Raw genomic sequence first — 26,898 nt, forward strand, 5'->3', positions numbered from 1 at the left:
CATATAAATATGAATGCAAATATGAATGTATTCTCTAGTCAAGACGATTCAAACTACCCAGATGAGCCTATATTTTTAGGTTTCAGATGTTGTAATCTGTTAATAACATACCTTGAAATGTTGTGATTGGCTAATCAGAATCATTCCAAATGCTTCCACAGAGTTGTGTAATAATCTTAATTATTGTCAATCACAACATTTACTAACTTCATTTTTAAGATAAATAATTGTATCTTTTAACAGAAGCTAACATATTGTGGACTAGCATAAAATATTTATTAACTAATTTTAACAATGATTCAATATTGGAGAAACATAGTGCTCATTGTCAGTTTTTACTGCTGTTTTTAACTTGTGTTTACAAATGTGATATTAATGTAAAGTGCTACATTTTTTAATAATGTTATACCTTATTAACTAACATTAACCAACAACGAGCTAACTAACATTTATTATGTTATCAGTGTTTGTTAATGTTATGAAAACGTAACGCTTATCTTAACTTCAGTCCATTAAATATTTTGTTCAATTTACAAGAAGGTTTCATTACTTAATGTAAATAAACTAAAAATAAACAACCATAGTTTAGCATTTAATAATGCATTATCAAAATCCAGTCATTAACAGTAGTTAATGCATGACGAGTTAACAAGAACTAACAATGTAATGTAATGTGTATTTAAATAGCACATTTATTGTGTATCCACTTGGATGATGCGACAGCAGCCACAAGAACAAAGGCGCCAGTGCACTTACCACACACCAGCTATAGGGGGAGTGGAGAAACAGTGATAGAGCCAATTCAGTGGATGAGGATGTTTGGGAGGGGCCAATAGAGAGAATTTGGCCAGGATAGCAAGGCTACACCCCTATTCTTTACGAGAAGTGCCATGGGACTTTTAATGACCACAGAGAGTCAGGACCTCTGTTTAACATCTCATCTGAAAGACTGCGCTAACTAACAGTGTAGTGTCCTCTTCACTTTTACTGGGGCATTAGTACCCACACAAACTGCAGGTTGAGCGCCCCCTGTTGGCCTCTCCAATCCAGATGCTGATCAGGCTCAGCCCTGCTCAGCTTCAGTGAGTAACCGGTCTTGGGCTACAGGGTGATATGGTTGTGAACAATGAATAACTCTATTTTTATTAAGGTAATAAATTATGATTAAATACTGTAATACATTTAATTAAAGATTTAAATTAGAAAAATTAGGATTAATACATGAATAACAAGCAGTTGGCTAACGTTATCAAATTGATACCGAAACATGACTGATGAAGAAATATAGTTTTGTTAATTGAGACACCAGTTCCTCCATAGTGTTTGTGTATGCATATTTGCTGTGGATTACAAAAATTAAATCGAAACTTTAGTGTGATACTCTCACAATCCTTGTCATTGTAAATGCATGAGCATGTGTGAGTGTATATGTGTGTATTCTCTCTCAGCCATCCCTCTGTTCAATTAGAAGACAAGACGACGCAGTGACACCTTTGACATCAATCCGTTTGCTCACAGAGAGCAAACATCCTGATACAGGGCTCAACCACGGCGATGGCAACTAAATGAGAAAGTAATGAAAAGGAGAGGACAGAATACACTAGCCCCTGCACCTCCTCACAGCTCAAGAAGTGGCCCCGATCATCCAAAAGGCAAATGCAGTGTTAAGCACAAATCAGGTAAGCTAATAATACGAACGGCTGGAATACAAATGGCTTTGCCTTGGCATCGTATCCTATGAAAACAGCTAACAGTGAAGAAAACAACAGAAACTGTGAGCAGAATATTGAAAACAGATAATAGATAAGGCTTATTCTCTTCCCTGCCATTCCATATAGTTTTACACCGAGAGATAAAAATCTCCATTTGTAAAGATGGAATTGTTTGAAATGGAATGGAATGGATGAAATCTAGATGTTTGCCGTTTGTTCTACCTACTTGTTTAAAATGAGCTGAAGCAACCCTATTCTTTAGTTTTTTTGTGGGACAAATTAATTGTTTATGTTCAATCCACTTCAATTTGTTCAAATTAATAAGTTAACTCCTTCATGTTGTCCCAACACAAATCAATTGAGTGGAACCCAGCAATTTTTTACATAATGCTAGTTAGTTTTTACTAACATGAAGCAATGAACAATACATTAAAGGTGCAGTAGGTGATTGTTTTCAGAAACATTTTTGTTTTGCTTGTTGAAAGCCTGAATATTTTCAGTTTCATATATAGGACCTTTTACAGCATCAATAATGTAGATTATTTTATTTAGTTTAACAACAAGGTATCAGTAAAAAGCTCTATTCCGCCTAGCCTGCTTTACTGAGCAAAAGTTGGTTTTATATGCACATTGGTTCATTTTTGAAGAATGACAACCTGTGGCGAGCACCATAAATTTTTCACCATGCTACTTTAAATATTCAGTCTAAAATAGCATGTAAGGGCCTACTCACACTATGCTATCCAAACCATATCCAGGCCCGTTTCCCGGATCGTTTAAGAAGTGTGAGCGCTCTGAATAGGGCTCAGGCATGGTTCACTTGGCCGGCCCTGGCCCAGTTGGAAGAGGTGTGCCAGAGCGTGTTTCACTTGGGCTTTGACATGGTACACTTGTAGTGTGAGTGCAACACGTGCCTGAGCCCGAAACTGAAAGCGAGACATGACATTTAAAGGACTGTTTCATATGGATGAATTAATTATTCTTACTGTTTATTGAACGCAAACTGTCATGGATTATTAAAGACGCAAACCCCTGACTGCACGACAGCTGCACCTTCAGCAAACCTCCTAATTCCTGCAGCACGAGGACTTTATGATTTTTTAAGAGCGTCAAAAGTGGCTGATCTGTTCGGCGAAATATTTTGCGTGTCTTTGCATCCCGACCGACTAAAACAATATAACTAAAAAAATCTCCACTGTGCAGAGTGAAAGAACTTACTGAACAGCGCATCATCGATGATGTAAGCGTCGCGCCCAGGCCTGAATGTAATGTGAGTGCGGGCTGTCGGAGGAGACAGGACAAGCGTGCTTTGGACCGGTTAAAGGCAACTGTACATAGTGTGAGCACGCCCTAAATATGACTTAGTAATACAGTACGTGTAAATCCTGCACCATGCTGGCAACCACTAAGCATAGTCACTTTAGGACAAGAATGAGAGAGTGATGACAAGTTTTGCTTGTTAACTACTGAAAATGGGCTGGATATGATACAGTTTTTCGTTCAGAATTGTAGTATTATAAAGAACTATCAAGTTTTCTAACTGGCTAATGACATGATCTAATGCAGGGATTCTCAACCAGAGGGCCTCAGAGATCCTGCAGGTTGGCCGCAAGATAGCTTAAAATTAACTTAATTGTTATACTATAATTATTTGATTTCATTATTAATCAGAATCAGATCAGAATCAGTTTTATTGCCAAGTGTGCTTCACACACACACAAGGAATTTGTTTTGGCTACAGAAGCTTCCAGTGTACATTAAGTGACAAGTGAAAACACAAAATAAATATGAGAAAAAAGAAATACGATGAACATTAGACAGAAATGCAGTTAGTCAGGAAATCTGGATGTTGAATTGTATGTACATATTTGTTATAAATATACAGGTTATACAGTGCTGTGTACAAATGCGAATGGAGTAAGTATTGCGTTGTATATTGATATAAGGTGCTGTAGCACCATGTAATACCAGCAGTCCGGACTATTCGCTGTAGTCTGCGCAGGTTGGTTTTTGCCAGCTGAGCCGAACCAGACGGTATGTTTTATATAAAAATGATTGGTGTAATGCCATTTTCTGTTATTAATTAATTTGAACTGGGTGAAAAAAAAGAGTCTCACTGTAAAATACAAACTTAACCGTGTCTGTACTTCCAACCGCTGCACGTCAAATAGGACTACATGCTCAGCTGTATAAAACAAACCGTCACGCAAATGTAAAGCTAACGATGATTAGAGTTAACCAGTTTGCTCGTGCCTCACATCTGTGACTCGTATCAGAGTCGCATATCTCCATTGATTCACAAACTACGCATGCTTTTTTTGTGTGAACTCTTCAAAATAGCATAGTTGCCCAAATTAGTTTTTTATAACGCTAGTGTGAGTGTTTCATAACAGACGCGCACCCATACAGGAGGAGCTAGTGGTGTAAAATTCTAGAAACCTACCCGCCTTTAGATCGATGTGTTTCAACACACTTAGTGTTTTTACTGTATTTTACTGTATTGTTTCTTTTTAATGGATACAATAAATAAATGAATAGTAGTCAGTCCAAATGAAGCTTTTTTTGTCATCTTTGTCCTGTACAAGATCATTTATTAAAGAAAAGGCCCAAACACTCTGCAGTTGTAAAAAATACCTGAAGGTTTGAATTGGTGTGTGTTTTAAAAAATAAATAAAATATTTATCATTATATATTCTATATTTTCCCAGTGATTGGTTGCACGCTGAAGGGGCATCCACTGTGTAAAACATATGCTAGACAAGTTGGCAATTCATTCCGCTTTGGCGATCCAAGATTAATAAAGGGACTAAGCATGCATTAGTGAACATTGAACTATGATTAATAAATGCAGTATTGTTCATGATTAGTTCATGTTGATAAATACTACACTGTTAACGATTTTTGTAATTTACATAGTATTTAATTGTAATACGAACTATACTGTACTGTTATGTTGTATGTAACTGTATTTTAAAGATACATTGTGAAAATTGCTGTATATTTTAAAGTATATATATGCAATGCTGTAACAAAAATGGCGTTGTAAATGTAAAAACAGTATTTTTGTTGTAATTGATTTACAGTAAGTTACTGGCAAACTGCTGCCAGTAAGTTGCTATAGACTCCATAGGAAATTGTTAACAGTGTAACATTAATTAAATAATTAAATAACATTTTTATGAAGTGTGACCACTTTTATTGAAATTAAGCAACGGTGAACTTAAGTTAATTGCGTTAAAAAATTATTTCCTTTAAACAAAGACACGGTTGTGTTTTGGTCTGTAGAGCTGCATTTATCTACTTGAAGTGATTGATAGGGTTTGTTTATCCCAAAATGAAACTGCTGTCATTGTTCACTCACTCTCATGTAGTAAACGTTCGAAACTTAGATTTGAGTACAGATATCTTCATTTGTGCTCTAAGTGATTTCTGTCAAACCTTTGAAAGTTGTTTATTCCCCCAAAAGCTTCTCAAAGACATCAAATAAGAAAAAAAAAATCAATATAAATGGAGCAGTTTGATCCAGTTCTTCTGAAGAGACACAAACACTTTATATTATGAATAGTTTTTAGGCTAGTTCACTTTGTTGATGTATAAACTTTGGATAGCAAACAATGTTTACAGCATTTAGAATCTCAAATATACCTTCTTGAGGTGACAGAACCAATGAGGGTTGTATTCTGCATAATGCACCAAATGATAGTGATGGTAGTCAAAACTTTGTAGTAAAATTTGTCACTTTATTGTGACAAAATGGTTATTTGATTTAATTAAAATGTCCCAATAATTTGTATTTACTAACACACACAATGAACAATACATTAATTATGGTATTAAGTCATCTTTGTTAGTGTTAGTAAATAAAAATACATTGTTCATGTGAACTCAAAGTGCATCAACTAATGCTAACAAGCACAGTGTTGGGTGTCAATAATGCATTAGGAAATATAGATTTTTTTTATTAAGAAATGCCATTCAATCAATGTTCACTGTTTGTTCATGTTGGTAAATAAATACATTAAATATATTTTCTGTATTGTAAAGTATTACCATTTATTTTGTAGTTAAACCAGCCCAATCTTACAAAGAAATGTAACCATTTTACGTTTTGACAGTTTAGTGGCTTAAAAAGTCATACAAAAATGTAAAAAATTTTAAACGGAGGCATGGCAGCAAATTTCCTCTTTGAGCCCATGCAACTGCCACAGGGAAAATATAAGAATTAGTCACTAAATTAAAAAGTTACAAATTGTCATAAGAAGTGTTGGTTAAACCGATCCAAGTATGGATTTTATTTAAAAAATCCAAAAATCCAGTATCGGTTAAACTCTACAAATCATTTTAGAGCCCAATATCTTAGTCACTAGTGCATACACAGTGTAAAATTTATACGTCCATTGTAAATTTACATTTACAATTGAGCTGTAAACTACAGCACAGTTACAGTTGTTAACTTACAGTGCACTTGTAAATTTTGCCAATAATATTTGCAGTAATACTGTAAAATTTACAAGCACACTCTTAATTAATAATTACAATAGTGGTGAAAACTACAGCACAGTTACAATTGATAATTTACAGTGCACTTGCAAATTTTGCCAGTAACACTATAATAATTGCCGGTAATACTGTAAAATTTACGAGAGCACTGTAAATTAACAATTTAAGTTATTGTTAATTTATAGTGCACTAATTAGTTGCCGATATTACTGTAAAATGTATAGTGAGCTTGTCAATTTTGCCAGTAATACTGTAAATTGCCAGCAATACTTTAAAAATTGGCAGTACTGCTGTATTGTGCTTGTAAATTTGTAAAATTGTTAATTTACAGTGCGCTTGTAAATTTGTCCAGTAATACTATAGAAATTTCCAGTAATACTGTAAAATTTACAAGAGCACTGTAAATTAACAATCACAACTGTACAGCAGAGTTGTAATTGTTAATTTACAGTGTGCTTGTAAGTTTTGCCAGTAATAATGTACAAATTGCCAGTAATACTTTAAAATCTAAAGTGCACTTGCAAAGAGTGTCCAGTAATACTGTAAAAATTGCCAGTAATACTGTAAAATTTACAGTCTGCTTGTAAATTTTGCCAGTAATTCTATAAAAAATTGCCAGTAATACAGAATAAATTTACAGTGCGCTTGTGAAAATTGTCTAATCATATTGTAAAAGTTGCAGGTATTACTGTAAAGTTTATTGTTAATTTATTGTCTTGTAAATTTTTGCCAATAAAACTGTATTGCCAGCAATACTGCAAAAATTGGCAGTAATACAGTAAAATTTAGTGCGCTTGTAAATTTGGCCAGTAATACTGTAGAAATTGCCAGTAATACTGTAAAATTTACAAAATCATTGTAAATGAACAATTTCAACTGTACTGTAAAAGTACAGCACAGTTGTAATTGTTAATTTACAGTGTGCTTGTACATTTTGCAAGTAATAATGTAAAAATTCCCAGTAATACTGTAAGATTTACAAGCACAATATAAATTAATAAATACTAATGTGCTGAAAACTACAGAACAGTTTTAATTGTTAATTTACTGTACACTTTTTACAGTATTGCAAGCAACCAAAATTGCCAGTAATACTATACATTTTGCAGCTATAACATCCCCCTGCTGATGCTACAGAAAAAGCAATGGTCACTTCTTGTCAGTATATGATGTGTTCTATTGGTCATACGAGTAGAAGCAATGTGTCAAGGCTTAAAGAAACATTGAATAGCATAGAAATGTGGATGACATTGAAAGAAAAAGAGGTTGAAAAGGAAAGAGAAGGAAAAAAACTGTGACAGCAAAAATGGACCTTGAACAGACACAGAAAAAGTGAGAACCAGCAGGAGCACAGACAGAGGAATGAAAAAGAAGGAGTGTGAAAGAGGAGCGGGTCACAGGTGGAGCGTCTTACATGTACAACCCGGAGTGAGTTAAGACATGCTGGAGGAGCTCATGATGAAAGACCCAGAGCTAGATCAAGGGAGTGAAAAAACAGGAAAGAGAATAAGTGAGAATGGGTTTGCAGAGGGAAACTCCATCATGTTCATGACATTTTAGCTCCAGAGTTTCTCTCGTTTCTCTCTCTGCGGTCATGGAAATGTCTTAGATTGTAGCACAGTATGTGACTGGAAGAGGATGCATATGGTCAGTGACAAAGAAGAATGTCTGACATGATGAACACTTTTATAAAAATTGAAAATTTTAAAATAAATAAATAAAAAGTTTGAAAAAGCAAAGGATCTTAAAATGTAATCTTATTTATTTCATGACTTGGTCTTGAAATTTGGTTTTGATTTTGGCCTCCATGATTTTGAAAACAATGATCATGATAAAACAGTTCAATTTCGTCTCTCTAAATTTCTCTATAAAAAAATTAAATAATATATTTTAGATATATTATAGAGAGCTAGCTGCCGACAATATATTTTAGAAATATAATAAATAATGTACATTTAATTTTGCTCATATGAATAAATGAATATTTCATTTTTATTATTTTGTTATATTTTGGAATTATTGCAGTTTTGATTTATTTAAAATTTATTGTGTGCATAATTTCTGATTTAATTATAAATATTGTATTTTCTGAAACATTAACTTGTGATTGGATATTTAAAAAAAAAAAAAACATTTTCTTTTACAGTCTTGATTTTTTCTTTATTCCAATGGAATATGTTACAGTTTCCTATTTTCAGAGGCTGATATGACAGGGATCTGATAATTATGCTAATTACATTATCATATAGATGTCTCAAAGCTAACAGACATAAGCTAAAACCCTAATATCATGCTGCATGTTACAGCAGTCATCTAAAAACCTGTAATTAATGCCTACACAAAATATACTTAGCATTAGTAATCAAAACATAATTAAAGTGTCTTATCTTTTAAAACAGATAAGAAACACAGAAAAAGACTGGACTTAGACAAATCTGCTCAAATAGGCTCCTGCACAATAAGAACAGAAGATAATATGCCAAACAGTCTTCATGATTTAACATTAAATATAAAGTGAAAATTATTTGTCACCATTAATATTTATAATACTTTCCCAGTAATGGGTTGCAGCAGCTGAAAGGGCATTCCCTGTGTATAACATATGCTTGAAAATGAATGAATTAATATTTGTAAAACCTACTATTCTAGTTGTGTTTCTTTGCTTGTGCACATTGGGGTTCTGTAGTTAAGCAATTAATCTGTGCAAGTTAATCCTTTCTCGATCACAAGCAATCAAGCAGTTGCGGATTGTTAAAGAACTACAAATCTGCCACTAAATTGGACTACAAATGCTATCATGCACTTTACACATACAAGTTCCTAATTCCAACTGATTACACATACACAGCTGTAAGCTCATGATGAACTGGTTACCAGGACTATAAATACACCTCACATTCACACACACAGTGCTGAGTCTTGTTTGTCCTGTAACACCACAAAGTGCATCCTAGTTTATCCTTGCATTGTTTCCTCGCCCTTGTTTTGTTCTTTGTTAATCTTGCTTGCTTCCTAATCCAACCACTGCCTGTGAACACTACTATGCTTTTTCATAGTGGTGGGCAAAGCGAGGCTTCATGAAACACTGAAGCAAATGTGTCAAAGCTTCGAAACGTTTTAAAAACCCGTATCTACAGTGAGTGACCTGAATCACCTAGTGGTATTTTTTTATGTATTGCTCTTGAACAGCTTATGCAAAGAAATGGTTAAGGACGTTTTAGAGTAGAGGTTTCTGGTAATTTAGTGAAGAGGTGAGAGTTCCAGACTAGCATGTCAAGATAATGGGATTGAAGCAAGGGTGATGCAGCTATAGATAATAATTTTTAAAATGCTTTGTTCTTGTAATGTGTTTTGTTTTAACATTGGTCTGACATCCTAATGAACACTTTGTGAATAAATATGTCTTGCTTTGGTCATAAAAAGTAACATTATTAAATACATCAAATAATTTAAGAGTATTTGTGCAAGTCAGGATTTGAACTCAAGCCCTTTGCAGCAGTTACTCTGTGCATACACATGGTCCACTAGGCTAAATGAGATAGAGAGCGTTTTTTTTCTGACCATGTCAGCCAAACGCAGATTTGTCAGGTTTCGAAATGCCTTTGTAATGGCTTTGAAATGCTTTAGTCACATGACAAGGTGTTTCGAAACACTTTAGTCACATGACCTGGGTGTTTTGAATCACCTTAGTCACGTGATCTGAGTGTTTCGGATCATGCTTTGGTGCAGTGTTTCAAAACACTTGCGCTTTAAGATCTCGACACTGTGCCAAAACATCAGTTTCAGGTCAGCCATCCCTGCTTTTGGAGTACTCACATGATACTGTTTGTTCCTGTTGACCAATGCCTGCCTGACTAAGCTGTAAATAAACTGCCATTTATTATCTAAGTAAGAAAAGCATTTTTTGCAGTGTAGAAGCGTTGTCTGATTAACAAGCAGCATCTAATTATGTTCAAAAGAATTTAAAATGCCAAATGGGATGAGTTTATATCGAATTTCAAAAGTAAAACATACTCTAATAGGTAGTACAGTGTGTGTGAGAGAGGGGGGCAGTGTTTCAATGTGATCCAGTTATGTTGTGGTTCTGCGACTGCTGGTGTTGGTTCCTGTATGGTTAACAATTATGACAGTTTGAGTAACTAAGTTAATTTAAATCAATTAAAAATAAAAATAAAAATTAATCTAATAATTTGGGCATTTTGGGGAGGTTTTGAACAGCTTTTGATCTGAAAAAAGTCAGCTATATCTGCATCACTGGTGGTAGCTTGGCAATAGAGCTGCAACGTCAACACACAGAATCTATCGGCACAGTTCAGCACAGTTGTCTAACCGTGCTGAGAATTCCGGGCCGAGATACGGTTAGTAAGAAACAACTGTACCGAACTGTTCTTAGAAGAGCGGCTATTGCTATGCAAAAGGGTTTATGCAGAGATACTTCTTCTTCCCATACTGATATCCTTGTCAGCATCCATGTTGTAATGTAATTAAAATATAATCAGTTAAATAGACTTTGGCATTCATTTAGTTGCTCAAGCGTAAAACAAGATGAAAAGCCGTTTACTCGCAGGCTAGCCAATTAATAAAAATAGGCTATTTTAAAGACATGGTGGGGAATCATATAATATAATGCAGTGATTCCTGTACAATCTGACACCCACTTTATATCAGATATCACTCAGCCAGTGGAGATTGCTGATTTTTCAAGAGAATAGATCTTAAGCACGCTGATTTTGTAATGACATACATTTTACCAGAAGCACTTGCCTCAGGTTACTGACAAATTAAAAGTCCTTCCGTATACTTCTGCATATACCCTATTGTTACTTTTTGACATTGATTAAAAACTATGGACAAAGGTCTATTGTGACACCTTGATTAATCCCTCTGCTTTGCTTAAATGTATATGTTATCTGCAATATGTTCTTCCATTTGGAAAGGTATTTAATTTACGCCACAACAGTTGCAGCTCTAAGTCATGCTGGTATTAAACATTTTTTAAGGTATTAAAAAGGTAGTAAAATGTACTAAATTCAACTTAAGAAGTTATGTATATACCCTGCTCAACTCTGTTGTACCCGACTCTCTTGTTACAAATCCACTGAAAAAAAGGTTAGTTTTGGTAATCTTTAATTAAACACTGACCATTTACTTCATGTTTGGGGGTTTCCATAGGAGTAGTATTCTAAGCCACGCCCCTCTTACCGTAAGTTTGCTATGAGGGAATGATGTGTGAAAAGAAAGGCCCACCGACTACTCAATATTCAGCTTCAGTACATCAACATACTAGAATAAATGTCTCAGCAACTTCAGGTTCATGCAGATTTAAATGTAATCAGAATGCTACTGATGCTTTTAGCACCTTAACCTCAAAGCTTTTTCCTGAAGTGCGCACTAACATCCCTTTTGAAATGCTGGTAAAAAGATGGTGACGTGTATTTTTTCTGGTGTGTCTGTTTTATTGTCTGCTAAAAGGGCGATGAACAAAGACACTGCTTCACACCTTTATGTCATTGTGTGTGTGTGTATATGTGTGTGTCACTCAGCAACAGCATACAGAGCCATTATGTTGAAAAGGACATCATCTGGTCATTATCATCATAATCAAAGCAAGTTTCTGTGGAGATTGAGGATTTATCCTGCTGACGCACACACTTAATACAAATATTATTCTCTACAGCATAGGATTATTTTGGTGATCCTTGTTCAACAGCAAGTCATCATTTCCTCTGTACTTTCCAGTGATTTCATTTTTTTTACAGGAAGCATGCATTAATATAGCACATTTATGATATATACACTGTACGATTGTACCAGCTTATATTTTCAGCCTGCAGAACTGCTTCGGGATGCATTTCTGGCTTTCATTTTCCCAAGGGGGTTTTTAAAAAAGTCTTCATAAAAGTGTTATAAGCCATGAAAAGCAGGAGTGCAGGAGAATAAAACCATTAAAAACTCCAAAAAAGCAAAGTAAGAGAGAAAATCTAATAAAAATACAGCAGACTAAAAAAAGTTGAGTGAAAAAAATTTAAGCATAGAATTTTAGTTTTTCTCTATGGTCACTGGGGCATTGTTTTGGTTCTTGCTTGTGTGTTTCTTGGTGTTTAGAAAGATTTTCAGGCCAGTTGCTTGTGTGTTGCTATACAGCAGGTATGGTAATTGGCTGCTGGGTATTGTTAGATGGTTAGAAGGTTGTTTGGGTGGGCACTAGGTTTAGTGGTTGCTACAGGTTGTCTCTAGTGTGTTGTCAAGTGGTTAGAAAGGAGTTATAAATAGTTGCTATTGAGTGCTAGGGTGTTGTTATGAGGTTAGAAGGGTGTTCTGCATGGTCACTTAAGAATTGTTAGATGTTTAGAAGGGTGTTCCAGTGGTCACTAGGGCGTTTTTTGGTGGTCTTTAGGGTGTTGTTACAGTAGGTGATTAGAAGTGTATTCTTCATGGCTGTAGGGTGTTGATAAGTGGTTAGAACAGTGTTTGGATGGTCACTATGGCATTGTTTAAGGTGTTAAAAATGTGTTTAACAAGGTTGCTACAACACTATTTGGAGGTTAGAATATGTATTTTGTTTGGTAACCAGTATTATCTAGCCAGAAGAGTTTTCTGTGTGGTTGCTAGGGTGTGGTGGTCTCTAGGGTGTTGTTGTGGTTATAGAAGGGTGTTCTGCATGGTCGCTAGGGCATTGTTAGATGGTCAGAAGGGTGTTCCGGTGGGCACTAGGGTGTTATTTGGTGGTCTTTAGGGTGTTGTTACTGTATGTAATTAGGGGGGTATTCTACATGGTTGCTAGGGTGTTGTTAAGTGGTTAGAATAGTATTCTGGTGGTCACTAGGGCATTGTTTAGGTGGTTAAAATGTTTACAAGGTTACTAGGGCTCTATTACGACGTTACAATGGTGTCTTGCGTGGGATCTAGGGTGTTATTATGTGCCAGAAGAGTTTACTGTATGGTTGCTAAGGCTTGGTGGTCTCTAGGTGTTGCTATGTGGTTAGAAGAGTGTTCTGCATGGTCGCTAGGGCATTTGTTCTGTAGTTATAGTGTGTAGAGTGTTCTATGTGGTTGCTAGGGTGTTTTTAGAAGCCAGAAGGATTTTCTGTATGGTTGCTGGTGTTGGCCGGTCTTTATGGTGTTGTCAGTTGGTTAGACATGTGTTTTGTATTGTCGCTAGAGCATTGTTGGGTGATTAGAAAGGTGTTTTGGTGGTCCCTAGCGCAGTGTTGGATGGCTATATTTGATGGTCTCTAGGGCATTGTTAGGTGGTTAAAATTTATTCTGTAAGGTTGCCAGGGCTTTAAGTTGTTAGAAGGGTGTTCTGGTGGTCATTAGGGCAATAATGGTAGGTTAGAAGTATGTTCTTCAAGGTTGTTAGGGTGTTGTTTAGGTGGTTCAATTGGTCGTTCTGCATGGTGGGTCATTTGGGCAGGGATTGTTCACCCAAAAAAGAAAAATCCATCATCATTAACTAACCATTTGTTTCGAACTATTATGAATCTGTTAAACCCAAAAGATTTTTTGAAGAATTCTGAAAACCTTTAACCATTTACCTCCACAAGATCTGCTTATCTTACTATAGGAGTAAATGGTTACAGGTGTTCAGCTTTCTTCAAAATATCTTCTTAGGTGTTCGACAGAATAAAGAAACTCATGTTTGGAACCACTTGAGAACAAGTGAACAGAGTACATTTTCTTTTTTGTGGTTGGAAGAGTGTTCTGAGTGGTCACTTAGGAATCGCTATAGGTAGCCAGAAGAATGTTTTGAATGGTTACTAGGACAGTATTAGGTGGTTGGAACTGTGTTTTGAGTTGCTTAGTGATTAAAAAGGTGTTTCTTTTTTACACAAATGAGAGCATATTTAAAAGGCAATTATTTTACCCCTTTTTCAAGATTTAAGATAAGTTTTTTGTGTCTTCAAAATGTGTCTGTAAAGTTTCAGCTCAAAACACCCATCAGATTATTTATTATACCTTTCAGACTATTGTAATTTGCCGCTCTGAACAAGCTGTTTTTGTTGCCTGTGCCTTTAATTCTAGTTCTCCCCACCCACCATTCTTACGTGCCTGTCAGAGTAGGCCTTAATCTCCGCCAAGGCTGCATCAGATAAACAGCACAGTGACAGACATGAAGGAAGCAGATCGAGAGGGGTCTGGATTCAGACCTGGTGCAGTGCAATCTGAGCTGCATCCAATGCTTTTTAATGCCCTCACCTAACCCCACCCCTAACCTAACCTATCACAGTGACATCACTCACTCCATTGAGTGCATTGTGTCTGACATTGCATTGATGAGTGATGCAATCTCAGCTTGCAGCATAAAGACTGCATCCAGATGCTAAGCAGATCTCATGTAACGTTTATGAGAAATACTACAGTAAGAACTTTCCCAATGATTATTTGATGTATTTGTTGTGGCGTTAATTAAAGCCTTTCTGCAACAATGAGTCACACACAATGTCGTTATAAAGTTAATGCATGTTTACACACACACACATAGCGTGCGTATTTAACTTTGCACTTGTTTGCATGGCAAATGTGACAGGATACACGTTAATATCTACTTCTGTATTGATATCTGTTATGTTAATGTACAAAATAAACCTAATTTACCATCCACAAACCGGTATTGAATTGTCGTCTTTTATAATTGTACTGACATGCGGCTGTGGTGATAAAGACGGTAAAATAGCTGTAATTAAATTCAAACATGCACTGTTTTAAAAACATTTTGTAAAACTCATTCCTGATCCAATTTGATGATGATTGATGATCACAGAGAGCTGAACAGATCTTTCAATCTTGTTTACTTTGCGCACGTCCTGTCTTGTTGATATGATTATACACGTTACTAGAGAGACATGTTATTATGCGGCTGTCAAACAAATAGGTGGGTGGAGAAATCGCACTTCTTCATCAGGTTGCGGTGAGCCTCAATATGGGAGGGAATTGGATCCTATTGTAACATCAAGAAATTAAAAATGACACTTATTGTGTTTAAATGAGCCCAACATGACTGTGGACAGACTATACCACGCACTTCTGTCCAAACAGCTTACAAAAGATGATTTTCATCATAGGTGCACTTTAACAACAAAGAACTTTTCAATATTGATGATGAAAGTATTAGCAGATAATTTGCATGTGCATATTTACACTGAATATGCTTGAAGCTAATTTTAGTCACAATCCATTTCTGGACATTTTGTTTTAAGTCTGGAAGAAATGCCATCAGTTGTTTACAGAATTTAACATACATTATGTTTTATTCAAACAGTGTAAATTTGTAAATATATAAGACATTTTAAGTGGTTTCATAATTTTGTCCTTAGGTGTGTGTGTATATATATGCCACATGCAATTTTTCATTTTTTATTTTTTTAAAGCAAAGGTCCATTAATAATGACTCCAATAATAAATCAGTTCATTGTGCGATTTGTGGCGCACATTGCTACAGGCAGCAGAAAGAGTGAGAGACTGTGGAAAAAGAAGGACAGAAGAAGAGCAACGGCTGTCACGTGTTCTTGTGTTGCTTTTTTACATGCCACCACTTGACCATCACTGAATCAGTGTGAAAATGCGAAGGGCATTAGGGAATATTAAAGCAGTCCGGCTCTTTATTCGCAGTCCTCTCACGTTTCTTTACAGTGCCTTATGCTGGAATCACACCTCTTTATTTTGCGAGGAGTATATTTTATTTATTTAGTGAATCTAAAGCCTACTAGAGATAATAATAAATGTGAACGAGATCGATGAAAGAGCGTTTGATAGCGCGTTTATTAGGAAGATGCACTTACAAAAACACACAGACTCCACCTTGTGGCAGTAACATGTCAGACATGTACATTACTGTGGACCTTTTGGTCTAACAACCATAACTCAATATTGCTTTTAATATTGAAGAATTGATGAATATCAGATGGGAGACTTGTTATTTTCAAAGATTATTTTCACAGAGAACTGAACTATGAGCCACAGTGCTGGTTGCACATTGCACACTGATGGTAAGTAATATTGTTATCATAATCATCACTGCATTATCTGCATTATTGTTAATTTGATCAATATTTAACAAGCTACTTTTACATGTACATGTACATTTACATAGTTACTGTAAATAAAATCACAAATTTAAAGTACTTAATTATACTTCATTTTAAGTATAAATAAATTTAATTTAGCATTCCCTATATTATCATTTTATTATCATTATTATTATTATTTTCTTTTATTTGTTTAATTATGAATAATGCTTTTATTATTATTATTATTATTATTATTTATCTTTACTTTTATTTGTTTAATTATTAATTATAATTATAATTATTATTATTATTATTATTATCATTCATTCATTTTCTTTTCGGCTTAGTCCCTTTATTAACCCGGGGTCGCCACAGGAGAATGAACTGCCAACTTATCCAGCACAACCCATCTCTGGGAACACTCATACACTCTCATTCATACACTAAAGACTATTTTAGCCTACCCAATTCATCTATATCACATGTCTTTGGACTTGTGGGGAAAAACGGAGCACCCGGAGGAAACCCACGTGAACGCAGAGAGAACATGCAAACTCCACACAGAAATGCCAACTGACCCAACCGAAGCTCGAACCAGTGACCTTCTTGCTGTGAGGCGATAACACTACCTACTGCGCCACTGAGTCACCCCATTATTATTTTTATTATTATTATTATTATTACTTTTCTTTGTTTCATTATTCTTATTATTATGCTTATTATTATTGTTGTTGTTATTATTATTATTTGTCTTTACTTTTATTTGTTTAATAATTAATTGCTTATTATGCTTATTTTTATGTTTATTATTATTATTGTTATTATTATTGTTAATATTATTATTTATCTTTACTTGTAGGGCAGCATGGTGGCACAGTGGGCTGCAAAATCGCCTCACAGCAAGATGGTTGCTGGTTTGAGCCTCGGCTGGGTCAGTTGACGTTTCTGTTTGAAGTTTGCATGTTCTCCCAGTGTTCGCGTGGGTTTCCTCCGGTTGTTATGAATTCCCCCACAAGTCCAAAAAAACATGTGCTATAGGTGGATTGGGTGAGTTAAATTGGATGTAATGTATGTGTGTGAATGAGTGTGTATGGATGTTTCCCAGTGATGGGTTGCAGCTGAAAGGGCATCCACTGTGTAAAACATATGCTGGATAAGATGGCAGTTCATTCTGCTGTGGCGACCCCAGATTAAAAAAAGGGACTAAGCTGAAAAGAAAATGAATGAATAATTAGTAGTAGTAGTAGCATTAGTAGCATGTTTGAGTGATCATTTTAAATTATATACTCTCTTAAAACGTGTATTATAAAAATCTACCTTCATCTCACTATTGCATATCACTTGGTAAATACTTTTTATAATTTTTTTTCATTAATACTAATGATTATTAATGCTTCTACATTATTATAGGAGTTATAATTTATATTTTCAGTATGAATTATTAATTAATATATAATTAATATATAAAGCATATTGAAAAGATAAATTATAACACCTAACATAATGTAGAAGTATTAATAATCATTATTATTACTGAAATAAAAAATAAAAATATTAAACAGGTGAAATATGCAATAGTGATACATTAATGCATATGTAGCTGTGTGCTATTATGCTCGTTTTATCAGGCTGTCCTTGGAGCAAGTGATTAATGTACATCATGAACAGAGGACAGCAGATAAAGAGATCAGCACTTCACTCCGCTCCGTTATTTATTAAGACATGTGGGGTTGATTTTATCTGTCTGTGGAGGTTTTATACAATAGATTTCCATTTCCAGCTTATATTGCTATTCAATAGTTCCTTGTCAGTTTGTTTTAAATGATGTTTTCTAGTTCAGCAAAGCATCTGACAAGGTCGATGTGATTCTGCCAGTGGTTTGAACACCATTCCTCATATTAAGCACACTTGCTCTCAGCAGACAGATTTGTTATTAAAACTGTAGATTGCAAAATTGGTCCAATAAACTAATAGCCGTAAGCAGATGTTTACAACCTGACATTAAATCAACAATTTTGAATCACATAGATTATTTATTTATTTATTTATTTATTTATTTATTTATTTATTTATTTATTTATTTATTTATTTATTTATTTATTTTTGCAGCAAAAACTTTTTTTAGAACTCTTGTTTTGTGTTTTTGTTTTGTTTTGTTTTGTGTTTTTGTATTTTTTTGTTGATTTTTGTAGTTTTTGTTTTGTGTTTTGTTTTGTGTTTTTTTGTGTGTGTGTTTTGCTTTTGTTTTGTGATTTTGTTGATTTTTTCATGTGCTTTTGTTTATTTTTGTTTGTTTTGATTTGTGTTTTGTGTCTGTTTTGTGGTTTTGTTTTGTGTTTTTTGTTTTTGTTTTTTGTGTTTTGTTTTTGTTTTGTGTTTTTGTTGATTTGTTTTCTTATGTTGTTGTTGATTTTTGTTTGCGTTGATTTGTGTTTTGTGTCTGTTTTGTGGTTTTGTTTTGTTTTTTTGTGTTTTGTCTTTTGTTTTATGTTTTTCTTGATTTTTGTTATTTTTGTTTGTTTTGATCTGTGTTTTGTTTTTGCCTTTGTTTTTTGTGTTTTTGTTTTATATTTTTGTGTTATTGTTTTGTGTTATGGTTTTTGTTTATGTTTTGTGTTTCTGTTGTTGTTTTTGTTTTGTTTTGTTTTGTTTTGTTTTAAAAAATTAAATAAAACAATCTGAGTTATTCCCAATATTTAGATTGACATCTAAATATTGTTTTTCTTACTCTGTGGAAAAAAAAAACATTAGCATAGTGTTGATGAATAAATATAATAAACAAATAAGATAAATATGAATATATATTTTAACCAAAATAAATCCAGAAAAACTTCCTTTTTGAATTGCAATTTATCCTGTTGGGTCTTATTTGATTCCTATAATCCTGCTGGACATTTCTTTTATACATTTTTAGAATGCCTTGTTATATTGTGAATCGTATTTCAATACTTAATCCAATATTCTGTAGAAAGAAGGATTATTAAATATTTTAAGGAAACGCTGTAAACATCTAAATCGGTATTGTAAATGGTTATGGTTCGACATTAAGTTTTTAAACAGTTCATTATTTTTTACTTAAAGGGATAGTTCACCCAAAAAATCGATTACTCTTTCTCATGTGGTTTTAAACCTTTATAAGTTTCTTTTTCTCTGGTAGACACAAACAAAGATATTTTAAAGAATGCTGGTTGCAGGCACCAATCCACTTCTATAGTAGGGAAATAATTACTATGAAAGTCAATGGGTGCCAGCAACCAGCAGTTTTCAAAACATTCACTTTTTGTGTTCAACAGAAGCAATAAATTAAAATAGGTTTTGAACAAGTGAATGGGGATTAAATGAGGGTGGACTCATAGGACAACATTTTGGGTGTCCTATGAGACAATAGTTCCTATATGAATGTTTCCAAAATATTATCAATTATTAAATATATTATTAGAGTCTTGTAAAGTATTCCTGTTGGAATCCTGTTTGATTTTTTTGAAATGGGGCCATTTGCAATGTCTATTTTGAGAGTACACATTGATAATCTTTAGTTGAACAACTATTCACTGCAAGAAAAAATCCACTGGAGAAAAAAAAAGATTGATTGATAATCTTCAATCAAAGGCTGACCATTTACTTCTACATTTGGAGTGGCGATCCTTCTGTTGATGTCAGTTTGATGACTTGATGACACCCTCATTATTTTGCTATAAGGGAATGATTCACAAAAAGAAAGCTCCACCCCCTATTCAACATTCTGTTTCAGATAGAAGTACATCAGCATACTGAAAAAAATTCTCAGAAACTTTCAGTTCACGTGGACTTTATGAGTATTATAACTAAAGATTTTTGTCAACATCAATTTGAATAGTGGATTGCATGTAAAATGTAATATTTAAAATAATTATGAATAGCATAAACATTAATGTGGCTTTGGAAAATTACATTATGCTGTGCATTTACACATACTTAAGCTATATAAAGAAGCTATATACAGTATAGTTTGTATTTGGTAACACACAGACCTTGAAAATCTATTTATATTTTCTGTGAGTAGCTACTTGATTAAAATCTCTGATTAAAAACTGTGATGGTTTCCTTCAAAGTGCGTAAAAGGTCAGCAGATTCACCTGTCCCTTCATTTCCTGAGTGTGTCTGTGATGAAAGCTCGAAGCATCTGATCAGATCTGCTGAAGTGCTGCTTTAAAAACACATTATTACTGATAATAGCTGAGAAATGACACATGAAAGGCACCGGACACGTATAAAAGAGCTCTGGTCATTCACGAGCTGGCTGTTACTTTCTGACTTATCAGATTGAAACAATGTCAAATCTCTCTCCCTTTTTCACAACAATACAAATGTGAGAAACAGTTCCTGTAAAACTGTCAAAATATGAGACAAACAGACGTGAGGTAGCTGTGAATGAATTTGTTTCTCAAGGTTTTTCAGTCAACAAGTAAATCACTAAAATAATAATAGAAGTAATAATATGATGCCAAAAAGAAACATTCTGGGCCCTTTTGCTATGTCTGTGTGAATGTACATTTATTACATTTACGCACACATAAAGACATACATAGAAATAGATGCACGCCGAGAGAAAGAAAGAGCTAATAGAAGAGACTTACAGAAAAGACTAAATATGGAGACTTACAGTTTATAGTCCTTGAGTAAAACATGTTTGTTTTAAATTATCATGATTTATCGTATCAAATGCCTTCTTTAAATCTATAAAAATTCCAACTACCGTTTTTCTTTTATCTAGATAGATGTTGATCTATTTTTCCCTAAAACCATTTTTTCATATGGAGTTGTTCTGATCAGTTGTCATTTTCTATGCAATGTTTTATTAGACTGGAATAAATAATCAAAGATAATTCCTTGGATTTACAAAATTAAGAGGTTGTAAACAATTTATTTGGGCTTAATTTAAACAAATAAATTAAGTTGAACATTAATAAATTTTATTTGTTTTTTAAATCCAGCCCATATAAATTATTTGCAACAATTTTGCAAAAATATTTTTTCAGTGTGTAGATTAGTTTTTTATAAATTGAAGTTGATTAAACATAAAACAATTAAGTTGTCCCAAAAAAACTCAAGAATTGTGTTGTTTCAGCTCATTTTAAATAAGTAATCTGACCAAACAGCAAACATAATTTTTAGAGTTTAGATCTGCTCTACAAGAAATACTTGAAAAGAAATATATATATATGTCATTTTTAATTGAGGGATTTTCTGATTCTTTGTAAATACTGGTGATATTCACTCTCAAGCTCAAATTGAACATTGTACGTCAATCCTACAGCAGTTGTTTGTTTTTTTTCAGTGTGTTCCTCATACTTTTATCTGAATGAACGAAGCTGCTCTGCTTCTCTCTTCATCTGTAACACAGTGTCCTCTTATACGCTTCTCAAAAACGGCATCATCCCTATTTGTTATTTCATATCAGAACCTGAAAATCTCAGAACAATTGTCAATGCTAAATTAGGTTTACTTTTAAAACCATGCATCATTTACACAATAAACTCACCAATGTGTGTTTGCATTTAAACAATGAAGAGATATTGGACTTTATTTTACCTGGGTGATGGAGATGATGAGACTGGTCCAGCTTGATGTGAATGAGGAGGAATGTGCTGCTATGTCAGTCTGGTGTGCAGGTTGTTCAGTATTGTCCTCATGATGCTGAAGAGATCAAGCTGGAGCATCTGTTTCATCCGTCCGAGCCTCTGTGTCCTTTCTCTCTCTCTCTCTTTCTCCATCTGATTCTGTCCGTCTCCTTCTCATATTCTGCTTGATTCCAGTGGTTGTGCGCTCATGTGCGTTCGCTCTCTCTCTCTCTCTCTCTCTCTCTCTCTCTCTCTCTCTCTCTATTCTGCGTGCGTCTCTGTGTCTGTCAGTTTTCTCTCTCTCTATCCTCTCTCTAATCATTCTGTCTCATTATGCACTATAGTGTTGTCACGATGCTGGAATTTCGAGCTTCAATAACATACCTTTGAAAATATTACTACACAAATCAAATTGATTTTAACAACTCTGATATTTTACACACATCAGTAATGTCAACTATAAACAGTTTTGGACCTAAAACGGATGGGAAAAGGATAAAATGAGAAAGGTATGATATAATTTTAATTAATGGCTATTTGCAGTACTATGTATATTATTTTATTAATTTATTGGGGGTAGTCTGTGTTACAAACTGTAAAGGTACAAATGGAATCAAACATATAATTTGTCAAAGATGCCAAAAGGATAAAATATATCTCATGTAAAAAGAAGAGATAGGTAAAAGAAGAAAAACGTTTAGGTAATAGACGACTGATTAAATTAATAAGCTTGTGCTTCATCCCATTCCATTTTCGACCATGTTGAAATGTATTTTTTGTTAATGATATTTTATGTATGATTTGTCAGTTTGAAAATAAATCAAATTAAATTAAGCTGATTCTTGTGGTACGCCACCATTTACATTCATATATGATGATTTATGGCTACAAATTTCAACAAACTGTTGCTTATTTCTTAAATAATTGCTTTTCCAATTAAAAGTTACTCCTCAAGTACCATACCATTATAATTTATTTGCCTTTATAATTTATTTATAATTTATTTACCTGCTTTAAATTTATAAAAGTTCCAACTACCTTTTTATTTTATTTTTTTTATCTAGCTGTTGAAGTTTTTCCCAAAACAATTTTTTTTTATATGGAGTTGTTCTGACCAATAGTCATTAGCCCCTTTCCCACAGTGATACCTGTAAATATCCGGAAAAATTCCAGAACAACTTCACCAGTAGATTAAAAGAAGCTCTGTTCACACAGGCAAGAATGTTACGGAATTTATTCGGACAAGACCATTCACACATCTATTCCAAAACACCGGTAAGTTTTGACATGTTTGTTTTTGCTACACTTGTATTTGTAAACATTTCACTACATTACAAACTCTGTGGATGGATAAGTATTGTGAACAGCTTCAATGAAAACATATGGAGGAACAATTTCCCATGACGAGATGTATATAATATGTCTGCTCTGGCGCTCACCAGGTGCTTCACGTGCACACGCGTCAACGGTTTATCCTAAAAATTTTATTGATAAATTTTTACAGTTTGCATTAAGAAGAAACATGGAAACGTTATCTGACTAACATCTAGCAGCTAAATGTGTCTGGAAAAATTTTCAAAGGCTTTTATTTTCAGAAACGAAATGTTTTGATTGGCTGGAGATGTCTCACATCAGCTCGTTCTGAGCGTGAACCCATACACCCACTTCCCTAAACCCAACCACAGTGTTTTAAAAAGCAATTCAGAAAAAGAAAAGCCCTCGCCTGATTTAACTATGTTTTACCACATTCTCACCCTGTTATTTACTTGTTTGGTTTATTTTTAGCTTCTGTTTTTGTGTGTTATCTGCATTCTGGAATCGTCATCGTGATCAACTTTTCTCTGCGTCTCAAGTCCGTCAACGTACTGTACATGGCAAGCTACTGGAAAAACTAACAGCAGGAAAGCTGTCCATATGAAGGTAAGAGGTCAGTTAGTAAGCGCGAAAAGGAATGGCGTCATACCACTCCATAGCAATCATTTTATAGACGAAATGCTGCCATATGTACTTATGTCTGCATAATCTCACGATATCTAGAAATGTATATAGAGCTACATTTTCAGAAGGAGCCTATGTTGGTTTTGTTCTTGTTTTTATTCGCGATTTTGAGTGTTTCTAATTAAGTTGATCCCCATGTCTATAAAATCTTGTTCTCTAACATTTTTGGTTTGTGCCTGGTAACAAATCGAAACGTGTATATATACTTTTTTGTTGTTGTTGTTTTTCGATAATACGTATCAGAATTCAGACTTTTTGTTTTTGTTTAATCTGGTTTGTCCATTTGACCTGCACCTGAGTCTTAGGATTTATGTGTTGTGTCAATTTGAACTTTTGATTGAAATATTATTTGGCATATATTTAACCCATCCGTTGGAGCCCAAGAGCATGAAAAAGAGCACTCAGCATTGAGCGCTGAGAGAAAGTGATGCCAATTTGGAGTTCTCTACTGCATTTTGTGGTTGATCTTTAACCTGAAACTGAGTTCATAATCTTGTCAAGATACTAGAGCTCAAGGTAACAATACAATACCTTAAAAAATAGCAGTAGTCAATGCTGTTTTCAAAACAACATGAAAATATTGCAAAAGCATTCATTCAAATAACAATATTAAGGTTTATGTGTCTTCACTTAGATGATTCATCCAAAAAGAAAAATGCTGTCATCATTTACTCACCCTCCACTTGACTTGTCACAAACCCATTTGAGTTTCTTTCTTCTGTTGAACACAAAATAAATTTATTTGAAACCCCAGGAGTGTGAGTGAATATTGAGGAAATATTCTTTTTTTTTTTTTTTTTTGGTGATCTATTTAAATTCCCAACCATGGCTCAATGTCAGGTCAGTTGCTCAGGTTGTCATTTGCCCTGGCAACATCTTCAATAATAATAAGCAGAGGAGTAAAACAACTTTTTTTGTGGCTTTCATTGTAGATTTATATTAAATTTTACTTTTGTATTATAAAAGAAATAAAAAGCCTAACTTAAATCATGCTAAACCAATATTGGAGACAGGTGAACAGCTAGCAATAACCAAATAAGAAAATTATGAAACGAATAAAAATATTACCGAACAAATATATGGATGAAACTAATTTTAAAATGTCAATAATTTTACAACAGCATCATTAACATTTAATGACATTTTAATGACAGTTCAATTTATGTCACTGTAGATCAATACATAAAATGAGTGACACAATTTTAATGACAGTCATGTTTATGACAGATTTATTTCAAGTCATACTGTCTTGATAATCTCAAGTTGTCATGACAAAGACATTGTATTTGTTTAAATCAAGCTGTCATAACATGACATCTCACACAGTGCCACCTTTGCATTTAAAATGACATAACTGACCTAATGACACTTAATGACAATTAGGCCCAATTCCAATTCTAGCCCTTAGCACTTCCCCTTCCCCTCGTTTTGCACGTTACCGTCAAGGGTTAGGTTTATCCCAATTCTCTTTAGCTTAAAGGCGTAGGGCTAAGGGGAAGGGGTGAATAGCCCTTAAAACAAAGATTTTTCAGGACCATACTCGAAAACAAGGGTTAAGAAAGTTCCCCAGAATACAACAGCCACAACGGCAAGATAGTTACACCCAGAAGTAAGGAGATCCACAAATTAGTATTCTTTGTCATTATTACGAATTTTTACAAAAAAAAACAAGCACATGTTTTAATATATTTATAACCGCGTTCGTGTTTTATCGTCAAGCTTAAAAAAACGCCCCAAAAAAAAAAGCTAATATCCGCTATCTATAATCCCTAATCATAACTCCTGTATAGTAGTCCCACAACATTCAGTCACTCAATGATGCTCAAATCCCCTCTCAGAAAAGTCTAGTGGCTGGAAATGGGCTTTTTACAGTGTCTGCTATAATGTTAATGTTGTTTTTGGTGTGTTTGCATAGATGAGAATGGCCAGGGTGTAAAAGGGTGTAAATGCACAGTACAGTTATCTTATTGCCACATTAGATCGTTATGATAGCATAGTATATGCCTTCAGTGATTTCCTGATTAATAAACATTCATTTAAATTAATAAACAATCATTTAAACTAATTCGTAATGACATCATGATGGTTATGTTTATGATAGATTTATGACAAGTCATGCTGTCTCGATAATGTCAAGTTAAAATGACATAAATCAGCTAAAAATATTAATGACAATTAATAAACATTCATAAAAATGCATATAAACTCATTCATACTGGCATCATGATGGTCATGTTTATGACAGTTTTATGACAAGTTATATTGTCTTTATAATGTCAAGTTGTCATGACAAAGACAATCTATTTGTTTTAGTCAAGCTGTCAGAACAGTGACATCTCAAACAGTGTCATCTTTGCATTTAAAATGATATAACTGAGCTAATGACACTTAATTACAATTAATAAACATGCATAAAATCTCATTCATAATGTCATAATGACAGTTATGTTTATGATAGATTTATGACAAGTCATGCTGTCTTTATAATGTCAAGTTAAAAAAACTGAGCTAACGATATTTATGACAATTGATAAACATTCATAAACATGCATATAAAGTCATTCATAATGGCATCATGAAGGTTATGTTTATGATAGATTTATGACAAGTTATGTTGTCTTTGTAACGTCAAGTTATAAATCACATAACTAAGCTAACAATATTAATGACAATTAATATACATTCATAAACGTGCAAATAAACTCATTCATACTGGCATCATTATGGTTATGTTTATGATAGATTTATGACAAGTCATGCTGTCTTGATAATGTCAAGTTAAAATGGCATAACTTAGCTAATGATATTAATGAAAATTAATAAACATTCATAAACATGCATATAAAGTCATTCATAATGGCATCATGAAGGTTATGTTTATGATAGATTTATGACAAGTTATGTTGTCTTTGTAACGTCAAGTTATAAATCACATAACTAAGCTAACAATATCAATGACAATTAATATACATTCATAAACATGCAAATAAACTCATTCATACTGGCATCATTATGGTTATGTTTATGATAGATTTATGACAAGTCATGCTGTCTTGATAATGTCAAGTTAAAATGGCA

The 26,898-nt window shown here is 33.8% G+C and overlaps 1 protein-coding gene and 1 long non-coding RNA gene across 3 annotated transcripts in view; one reads left to right on the plus strand and one right to left on the minus strand.

Annotated features, from left to right (window-relative positions):
- The window catches only part of sstr1b (somatostatin receptor 1b), a 33,079-nt gene extending 11,071 nt beyond the window's left edge, over nucleotides 1–22,008 (minus strand). Inside the window, exon 1 of the mRNA XM_087260757.1 lies at nucleotides 21,794–22,008. The gene's annotated coding sequence lies outside the window, so the exon portion shown is untranslated. The remainder of the gene's footprint in view (nucleotides 1–21,793) is intronic.
- LOC141375333 (uncharacterized) lies at nucleotides 15,761–25,473 on the plus strand. 2 transcript variants are annotated; one of them, XR_015495463.1, is made up of 4 exons: nucleotides 15,761–16,201; nucleotides 17,082–17,153; nucleotides 23,038–23,097; nucleotides 23,608–25,473. It is a non-coding gene; the product is annotated as an uncharacterized LOC141375333 (long non-coding RNA). The 2 variants fall into 2 exon arrangements; XR_015495464.1 differs by lacking the exons at nucleotides 15,761–16,201; nucleotides 17,082–17,153 and adding an exon at nucleotides 22,010–22,331 and having other exon boundaries at nucleotides 23,608–24,853.
- The last annotated feature ends 1,425 nt before the right edge of the window (nucleotides 25,474–26,898 follow it).

Source organism: Danio rerio, chromosome 7, assembly GCF_052040795.2.
Source record: "Danio rerio strain M-AB ecotype USA chromosome 7, GRCz13ab, whole genome shotgun sequence".
NCBI classification, from domain to species: domain Eukaryota; kingdom Metazoa; phylum Chordata; class Actinopteri; order Cypriniformes; family Danionidae; genus Danio; species Danio rerio.